We start from the raw sequence: 10,798 nt of genomic DNA on the forward strand, positions 1-10,798 counted from the left end.
TGTGGCGGTGCCCCCTTGTGGCCACGGATCTACATGACTTCCCGGCATGGATGGCTCCCCAACGATGCTTTCCTCACCTGGATCCTCAGTGCCCAGCCATATCATATCATATCTTAACGAGTGTATGTTTGCGGCTGTGTGTGCATGCCTAAGTGAGTGAGTGGGTGCGTGTACTTGTGCGTATGTGTGTGCTTGCGTGTGTGTGTTGCTCATTTGCATATTCAAATTCATTTTCAAAGAAACTTGTAATACAAAAAATGTTACTTTTCATGTATCCTTCATTGTGTAAAGTTTCATTGTGGTAGAAGTAAAGGAAAAAATAAGCCTATTCGGGTGTATTTTGGGCATATTTCGATTAGTGTATAGCTCATTTGCATATTTAAATTCATTTTCAAAGAAACTTGTAATACAAAAATTTTACTTTTCATGGATACTTTCATTGTGTAAAGTTTCATTGTGATAGGATTAAAGGAAAAAAATAGCCCCATTGGGGTGTACTGTTGTCCGGCCTTGTTGGCCCACATCTTGGATTGATAAGAATTAAACATATTTCCCCAACTAGGATTTCTCAGGACTTTTAGTATGTTGTTTTGGACACCTCATTGAAATGATGTATGATGAAAAAAATTCTATTACAATTAGTTCTATTTTTGGGTTCAAAATGAGCTAGATTGCCTGGACTAAATGTGCTCTTTCAGATCAATGCTGAGCTCCTTAGACTTTCCCATTGTAATATTTGTAGCTGAGTCTAGCCCTAAATAAAATGGGCCCAGAAAAGTCACCAGCTGTTATCAATCAGAATCACTCAGAAGTTAAGAGGCCATGCTACAAAGCAAATTTGATTCACACAACTTTCTATCATCACCAAAATTGATCGTTCAAGTTACTGTATGTATGTTTTTGAGCTGGCAGTTTTTGTCACATTTTCAGAGGACCTATATAAATTCAGATTTGAAGCAAACTTCTTGAATGTTTTTTTTTGTGACAAAGTAGTATGTGTTCCTTTCATTCCATCACAGAAAAATGAGAGCTGTAGAAATCATTGGAACTGAAGACTGCCATGATATACATTTTTACATACATGTTTTAATATAAACTTTTGACCACAACTGTATAACCTTCTCCTTGTGCCGCTGCACCAACCAAATTTGGAGACATTTTGTGGGAGCGTACCTATGTTCCCTGGGCCCTATGTTCCCCGGGTCCTATGTTCCCCACTGTTGCCGGGGAACATAGGACCTTTTTTCTAAGAAAGGGTCCTAAGTAACTAACCCTAACCCTAACCCTTTTGGGGGAAAGCGGGGAACATGGGACCCTTTTTTTAGAAAAAGGGTCATATGTTCCCCGGTCACATACAAAGTCAGGGGTTAAGCTTGTAGCATTTTATAGCCAGGTGTTATTGTCTCTGGTTCAGTTTACGTTAGCTTTGAGTGTTGTTACTGTTCTGAGTTGTGTGAAATGCATGTGCAAACTGCCACATGGCAAAAATGCCTGAGCATGCATGTTAACTTCAAGATGCAAATATTTGTGACATAACATTGTTAGGTTGTTTCAAGTTTTGTTTGTAGTTAGCATGTAACATTACATGACATCGAACAAATTGTCACAGAAACCTGGGATTTGTAATCTAGGACAATTGTGTTGGAAACTTTTAATTACTACATAAAGTTGCTTTTAAACAGAGAATGATTTTTCATTATGTCCAATATGTGTAATACCATATTTAGACAGGGATTGTGTCCTAACATTTTATTTGAAAAACTGCTATGATGAAAGATCTGCAATTGTGTAAAACAGTAGAAGACAAATGCAAAAATTGAGCAAATAATTCAGCAATATATCCTTCAAAGTAAAAAGATGTAAATGTCATTCAGAGCAGGGAAATGATGACAACCAGCTACATGATCCTTTCCTAGATATGAGCTGCAGCAGAGGAACAAATCTTCCCTTTTATTCTATTAGCAGCTCCATGTAAAAACATATTAGGGCTATGTGTCCTGGAAGTATCACAGCCTCGGGGCCTGAACCTGGAATTCACTATTTGTTTAGTGGATAAGTGAGCGCTGCCGGTGCTGCCGGCTAAAACGGGCTGGTGCAGAGTTCAGCTGCAGGTAAAACTTACCTGACAGACTGACCTGGAGCTATCTGACTGCTGGGAAACCCAAATGGGAGGAAGGGTGAAGGGGGGAGCTGACAAATGATCACAGGAGGGGACACATAAAGGGAATATTGTTAAAAATAGGCCACCTCTGAATCTGTTGCTCATATTGTATATCTGTGTTTACAAATTAATTGCTGACTGAAATCCAGTTAATCTGAGAAACAAATGAAAAAAACAAGATTGTCTGAAAAGCAGTAGTATTAGTTCACTTTGAATCATGCAGAAAATGTAAAATCCCAAATTTGAATGATCTATCATAGATATAGTTCAAACACATGCCAAAGGCTTCAAATTCCTCAACTAATGACCCCTCAAAACCCTCAAGGACGCACAGAAACCTGGTAGTTGTGATGTATTTGTTGCACTTCCACTGAGGCACAGCAGTACTCAGGCTTGCTACCATGTGTACATTTCCAAACTAAGGCAATAGTGAGTTTAACAAATGAACAAACCTTTCTCTTTATGACCCCTGAGGCTGTTGACATGAATGTATCAGCTTGATCCACAGGACTGCTGCTTATCCATCTTCCAGAAGATTGGGATCTCACTTCAAAGAGAAGCTCAGTGCTTCCTATCATTACTGGTGAGTTATAAACCTGTAATTAAGTCCAAATTATGTCTATTAATAACCTGCAAGGGAGAGGTTGAGAACTTAATGACTTAATATGGAGGTAGGATCAGTGAGGGGGGATGTCTATGAAGACATGATAATTTAAGGAGACAGCCTGCATGTGCTCACTGTGACAATGAACAGCATATACCAGATGTTGAACTTCCTGAATACAGATATTCAGCATGCTTGTGAAAGGGCTGTCACCCTCTCTCTCATTACCAACAAATACCTGCTCCAGGATTCCCTGTCCAGCCAAAACTGGATCTATGACTGAAACTGTGAACGCCTACTTTGAAGCTGCAGTTAACATTCTTATGTAAACATTAGACAAAGTCCTAAAAGCACCATATTAATTTCTGCTGCTGCCTCTCAATCAAAGCAAAACAAAAGATGCAAGCAATGTAGGATCATGGCCGTTGTTTTCATTGTTAAACAAACTCTATCTACATGACTAAAGCAAAAATGTTAATGGATGAGGTGATCAATAAAAATTGAATTCATGGTCACGTTGATCTTGTTGGTCAACCTCCTTCCTCTCTCTCTGACTCTCCTGGAAGTTATAGCAACAGGCATAAAAATTGGTTTTGGCTTTGTTGTAAGATAAGTTAGCACAAATTTTAAATATTATGTCTTTAAATTGACAAAAAATTATTTGCCAGTGCCTTCCAAAAGCCCCATTTATACTTTTCAAGTGTCCCGTATCTAGATGAAACCTAGATGAAACTTGAAACACTTTCATTTTTGCCTTGGTACATGACCAAAATAAATAAACAAATAAATAAATGTCTCTCGCACTTCTGTGACTACAGACCACTAACGTTAGCAATGCTTTATAGGCTTACATTAGCAACCCGTGCTCCTACCCTACCAGTCTTAACAGATATTGGAGGAGCAGTACCAAGTGCAGCAACAGTGCACTTAAATTTTGGGCATCATATGCCAGGACAGTCATGTACACATAGGCTCTTTGTTGTGACGTTAGCTAGGCAGTTGGTTAGCTACTGAGACATCAGCAAACTGGCTGTGATTTTTTTATGCTTGTTGTAAAGGAAAAGACCAAAATACATTGGAATGTAGATCACTCTCATAACCCTCGGTTTGAAGTGTGCATCTGAAAAACCTCAGTTTGGAGGGCCATGTAGCCTTCACACTTCACCTGACCCTCTATCCCAACAAAAATAGGGATACCCTACCAAGGGGAGGAATTGGGACTGGGTATAAATGTCTGATGTTTGAGATCAGCCCTCGACCTTCATCACCTCTGCTGCCTGTGTGAAGAGAAGAAGAGATATTATGTAGAACTGGGTACAATCTGGTTCTCTTGTGCTGTCTTTGTTATCACTTATCTCTCAGCCACTGTGCTACCAAAGGCTTTGGGAAAGTGTCAGTTCTTTCATTGGCCCCCTGGCAGGAAACAGGAGGAGGTCTTCTGTCTCACATGTATCACAGTTTGCCATGATGTAGCATTCCTTCTCAGACAGGCCCTTTGACTGATGGGGACAGCTCAGTAATTTACCTGCTGTCTGAGTCATCAGAGAACGTGAAGACATAATTAGCTTTCAGTCCAAGGACAAGCTCTGGTTACTGTGACTGTTACACTCACCACAAACATTTTCTCTATTTTAACTTGAGGATTCCCTTTGAAAACAGGTGTGGAGACATGTTATCGTTTTAGATTAGATGATTGGAAGTACCTCATTAAGTGAAACACTCTGTTGTAAGTGTGTTCACCTGCAACGTTCCTTCTTTCAGCACATTCAATATAAAGACAGTCATTTAGCTCCAAAGTGCAGCTATAAGCAGGTGATGACAGATGAGATAAAATATTTGCCTTGTAATTTTGGTCATTTATGTCATTAAAGCCACCAGGTGGAGATGTGAACTGTGACCTTGATCTCTCATAACAGTCTTCTCTCTACTTCACTATCATCTCCATCACCAAACAACTGTAACATCTGCAGCCAGATACGTACTTGCAGTAGATTAATATTTGCTTTTGGATTTCTGTCATAAATGGCACAATTCTGTGTCCCAAACAACAGCTCCACTCTTTTTTCAAAATAGTTTGTTTTAAACAGCTTGTAATTGTGATGGCTGTCAATATGCAAATTCCAAACGATTTGAGGTAAAACAGGCAAAAACATATGGAATTCCAATCCAATTAGTTGATATTCTGTTATACAATTTCTACAGTACAGAAGAGAAGGTACTCATTCAAGGAACATAGAAGTCTTCAAAATTTGAAGTTCAAGGTCCAGAGGGCCAGAGGCTGACTATTGCTGGTAAAGGCACACATCTTGCTCTTTTCCCCTTTTCTCTCCACTTTTGTGGGTAGCCCAAGCTATTTTTAATGATTTACATAAGAAATGTACATTTGATTTTATAGCACACCAATAAGCAATTACAGGTGCACAATTTTGAATTGGTTGGTGGTGTTTTAAAGCTTTTCTCCTCTCTTTATTCCCTTGCTCCTCTAACCATACAAATGTTAAACAATATGCTCTCCACATTTATCTCATTTGTGAAGCTATATTGTATGTGGCCCAAATATATTTTTTTTCATGTTTTTCAATTTATTGAAGCTTATCACCTGTGTTAATGAATCAATTAAGTAGGTCCTACTTTCTTTATTTCTGTCAGATGATGCCGAGACACATTTTCTGCCCCCACTGCCTGCATACAGTAAGATATTTGGGCTCAATCCCATTTCCAATTTTTACCCCTCCCCCTTGTTTTGAAGTGCACCTTTGCCCCTCAGAACAAGGGGTACAGTTGTTAAAAATCTCCCCCTGTGAAACGGGACAACCCTTAAAGACCCTCATACAGTAGGTCATCAGTAGTTGTCATTGGTGTTTATGTAAACAGACACGACATTTCCACTTTGCCTTCTTCAGCTGTGGTAATTCCTCATCTGTTACTGTAGCAATCCTGGTATTATCACAATGTTGTTTGCCATGTATCTGATGGAGATGAAAAGCAATTCATTCACAACTTCAAACTATCAATCAAGTCACAAATAAAAAAGAACAGTGCTTCATTACCTGGCTACTAGCGGTGCCTTATAGGCTAACATTACAAACCCATGCTCCTACTCTGCCGTAGGAGTGGTACCAAGTGCAGCAACTTCACTGCTGGGCTTTAGTTAAATGTCAGACATCATATGCCATCAAAAGGGTGGAATGCAAAATGTATATAAATCACAATATGGGACTGTCTCGCACAAGTCAGCATCAGCAATGTAACATTGGCTAGCTACCAAGATATTAGCAAACTAAATGCAATTGTTTAAGGCTTGTTATAAAGAAAAGTGCCATAATACATTAAAAGGACATAGACACTTCACCTTACCCCTCTATCCAAATAAGAATCAGGACATTACCCCTAGATTTGGAAATGCAAAATGGAGGGGTAGGGCTATATGGTAGGGGCAAGAGGTCTACCGGAATTGGGTCTTGATCTTCCCTGCATCCAATGGCAAGGGAAACTGTAGTATCAATGTGTGTGGATGAGTAATTATATATTATATATTTATCACATGTTTTCTATGTGTATTATTAGAGAATAATCTGTTTGATTACCGCTGGTTTCACCAGGGTCTCTGTCTCCACACAGACACGGAGTGGAGCAGAGACAAGGAGCTAATCAAGTTGACCACAACACAGTTAGATCTGTTGCACTGGTTTTCTTTCGGGAAAGTAAGTAGTAGTTGAGGGTGAAGGAAGCAAATTCATCAAGATGGAGGCTCTGTTGTCAGAAGGGTGGCCCCCTCCGTTTTACCCTTTGACAATAAGAGTCACAGATGCCAGTATACACTACACAAATGCTAGAATAACTTACAACATGTGTTACAAAGTGGGATGTACTGCAATTCATTTTCAGTTGGATGTTATTTGTTTTTTGCTCAAGTTCCCGCTCAGTTCATAGACTTTACATTGTAATGGTGTCACAATCGCTTTTCTCAGCTTATTGGAATTTTTACAAATATAAAACCTCCATGGATCAAATGGGGCCAGGGCTAGCTGGTTACCATGCTAAAATGCAACAAAATAAACAATCATCTTTGACATAACGTCAAAATGGTTTGTTCTTAAAATTCTGTTAATAATACAAGTTAATTTTTTCTTTATGTTTCTATTACAATTCTGGACATACCTTACACATTTAGCGCTCTGCTAGCTTGAACCATCTCCTATTGTTTTTTTTTTAGTTTAGCCTCGCCCAAACTGTTTTTGCTTCAAAGAAATAGCTTTTAGACTTGTGCCAGGACAGATCACTGAGGATATTCATCGCTTACGAGAGGATCTGAAGATGAAAGATGAGCTTTTCATACCCCTCTCCTCAATCGCCACTGCCCAGGCAAAGCACATTACGTACATTTCATACACATTGTCAGCCATGGCCCCACCGAACTGCGACACCACTGTGCCCGTGTTCATCCTTGCCGTGGGTGAGGTAGCTCTGTTAAAGACCCCTAGCTGAGCCTTGATGCAAAGCCCAGGACCCCAACTTGTTCAACCCCAGAGCCCTGGATGCTGGGGAGAAGCAGAAAGTTGCGGGGAAAATGCCCCCCTCCCTCTGCTACACCAGAGACTCTCCATCTGGAGAACAAGTTTCAAGCCCTTGAGCCCACAATAGATGTCCTGGATGAGAGAGAATTTCCCCTGCTGTGTGAGCGGCCTCAATCCCCCTTGCCATTGACTGCACCGCAACCAGCCTCCTCGCTGACAATGCCTGGGCAGGTGGCATCAACACCTCCGCCCTTCAGCTGCTACGTCATCACCTGTCTGTCTCGACTTTTGTGGTTCATGTGGGCTCTAACTCATTTGAGATCAAAGTTCTGCTGTCTAAGACAGCTGCCATCTGGCTGAAGGGCTACTGCTGCGACAGGGGCATACCTTACGTGGAAAAATTCAGCACCTTCCACGACAGAACCGATCTTTTCAGACACGATCGTCACCATCCAAATTACACAGGATCTCATCTTTTTTCCATGAACATTGAACTTACGCTCACTCCGGCAAGGCATTCAGTGCATGAAGATATGACAGCCAGAATACTCCCTCTCTTTCATTATCAGTTTCTGCTCCTTTATCTAAATCCTGTTTTGATCTCAAATGGTCACAGTAAACATCACATGTCTAATTCCTGTACAAATTATAGATCTAAAAATTGTACAACCTACTATCCATTGCTCTAAGTTGCATTCTGCCAGTAAGCCCTATGGTGACTCAGAGCAAAAGATGTTCAACTCCCATGCTTTTAAATGCAGAAAGGGCTTAGGTGTGATACATTTAAATATCAGAAGTCTGTGTCTCCTCCTTGAACCGACACCTTACCGTGGTGGAGGGGTTTGAGTACCTGAATGATCCTAGGAGCTATGTTGTCCGGGGCTTAATGCCCCTGGTAGGGTCTCCCAGGGCAAACAGGTCCTAGGTGACAGGTCAGACTAAGAGCGGTTCCAAAGCCCCCTATGATTAAGAATACATCAAGGAAGTGTACGTCGCCCGGAATGGCGTCACCGGGGCCCCACCCTGGAGCCAGGCCCGGGGTTGGGGCTCGCAGGCGAGCGCCTGGTGGCTGGGTCTTTGCCCACGGGACCCGGCCGGGCACAGCCCGAAGGAGCGACGTGGGCCCGCCCTCCAGTAGGCCCACCACCCGCAGGAGGGTTCAGAAGGGGCCGGTGCGGTGTGATTTGGGTGGCTGTCCTGGGCGGGTGCCCCGGCGACCCAATCCCCGGACGGTGACTCTAGCCATGGGGACATGGAATGTCACCTCGCTGAGGGGGAAAGAGCCTGAACTGGTGCGGGAGGTTGAGCGCTACCGGCTAGAGATAGTCGGGCTCTCCTCCACGCACAGTCTGGGCTCTGGAACCCAACTCCTTGAGAGAGGCTGGACTCTCTTCTACTCTGGAGTTGCCCGCGGTGAGAGGCGGCGAGCTGGTGTGGGCTTGCTCATAGCTCCCCAGCTCAGCCGCCATGTGTTGGAGTTTTCCCCGGTGAACGAGAGGGTCGTTTCCCTGCGCCTCCGGGTCGGGGACAGGTCTCTCACTGTTGTTTCGGCCTATGGGCCAAACAGCAGTGCAGAGTACCCGGCCTTCTTGGAGTCCCTGGGAGGGGTACTGGAGAGTGCTCCAACTGGGGACTCCATCGTTCTGCTGGGGGACTTCAACGCTCACGTGGGCAGCGACAGTGTTGCCTGGAGGGGAGTGATTGGGAGGAACGGCCTCCCTGATCTGAACCCGAGTGGTGTTCTGTTGTTGGACTTCTGTGCCAGTCACAGTTTGTCCATAACGAACACCATGTTCAAGCATAAGGGTGTTCATCAGTGCACATGGCACCAGGACACCCTAGGCCGGAGGTCGATGATCGACTTTGTGGTCGTGTCATCTGACCTCCGGCCGTATGTCTTGGACACTCGGGTGAAGAGAGGGGCTGAGCTGTCAACTGATCACCACCTGGTGGTGAGTTGGTTTCGCTGGCAGGGGAGGAAGCTGGACAGACTTGGCAGACCCAAACGTATTGTGAGGGTCTGCTGGGAACGTCTGGTGGAACCCTCTGTCGGGGAGGTCTACAACTCCCACCTCCGGGAGAGCTTTGACCAGATCCCGAGGGAGGCTGGGGACATTGAGTCCGAATGGGCCTTGTTCTCCGCCTCCATTGTTGACGCGGCCGTTCGGAGCTGTGGCCGTAAGGTCTCCGGTGCCTGTCGTGGCGGCAATCCCCGAACTCGGTGGTGGACACCGACAGTAAGGGATGCTGTCAAGCTGAAGAAGGAGTCCTATCGAGCCTGGCTGGCTCGGGGGACTCCTGAGGCAGCTGACGGGTACCGGCAGGCCAAGCGTGCTGCAGCACGGGCGGTCGCGGAAGCAAAGACTCGGGCCTGGGAAAAGTTCGGGGAGGCCATGGAGAAGGACTACCGGTTGGCCTCGAGGAAATTCTGGCAAACCATCCGGCGCCTTAGGAAGGGGAAGCAGCACCCCGCCAACACTGTTTACGGTGGAGGCGGGGAGCTGTTGACCTCGACTGGGGATATCGTCGGGCGGTGGAAGGAGTACTTCGAGGATCTCCTCAATCCCACTGACACGTCTTCCATAGAGGAAGCAGAGGCTGGGGACTCGGAGGTTGATCCATTCATCACCCAAGCCGAAGTCACCGAGGTAGTCCGGAAGCTGCCCGGTGGCAAAGCACCGGGGGTGGATGAGATCCGCCCTGAGTACCTCAAGTCTTTGGATGTTGTGGGGCTGTCTTGGCTGACACGTCTCTGCAACATCGCGTGGCAGTCGGGGACAGTGCCTCTGGACTGGCAGACCGGGGTGGTGGTCCCTCTATTCAAAAAGGGGGACCGGAGGGTGTGTTCCAACTACCGGGGGATCACACTCCTCAGCCTCCCTGGTAAAGTCTATTCCAGGGTACTGGAGAGGAGAATTCGGCCGATAGTCGAACCTCGGATTCAGGAGGAACAATGCGGTTTTCGTCCTGGCCGTGGAACACTGGACCAGCTCTATACCCTCAGCAGGGTGCTGGAGGGTTCATGGGAGTTTGCCCAACCAGTCCACATGTGTTTTGTGGACTTGGAGAAGGCATTCGACCGTGTCCCTCGTGGCATTCTGTGGGGGGTGCTTCGGGAGTACGGGGTCGAGGGCCCTCTACTAAGGGCTGTACGGTCCCTGTACGACCGGAGCAGGAGCTTGGTTCGCATTGCCGGCAGTAAGTCAGACCTGTTTCCAGTGCATGTTGGACTCCGGCAGGGCTGCCCTTTGTCACCGGTTCTGTTCATTATTTTTATGGACAGAATTTCTAGGCGCAGTCATGGGCCGGAGGGGATCTGGTTCGGGAGCCACCGGATTTCATCCCTGCTTTTCGCAGATGATGTTGTCTTGTTGGCTCCTTCGAGCCGGGACCTCCAGCATGTTCTGGGGCGGTTTGCAGCCGAGTGTGAAGCAGTTGGGATGAGAATCAGCACCTCCAAGTCTGAGGCCATGGTTCTCGACCGGAAAAAGGTGGCTTGTTCCCTCCAGGTTGGGG

The sequence above is a fragment of the Pagrus major genome, chromosome 6 (assembly GCF_040436345.1).
Source record: "Pagrus major chromosome 6, Pma_NU_1.0".
In the NCBI taxonomy this organism is placed as follows: domain Eukaryota; kingdom Metazoa; phylum Chordata; class Actinopteri; order Spariformes; family Sparidae; genus Pagrus; species Pagrus major.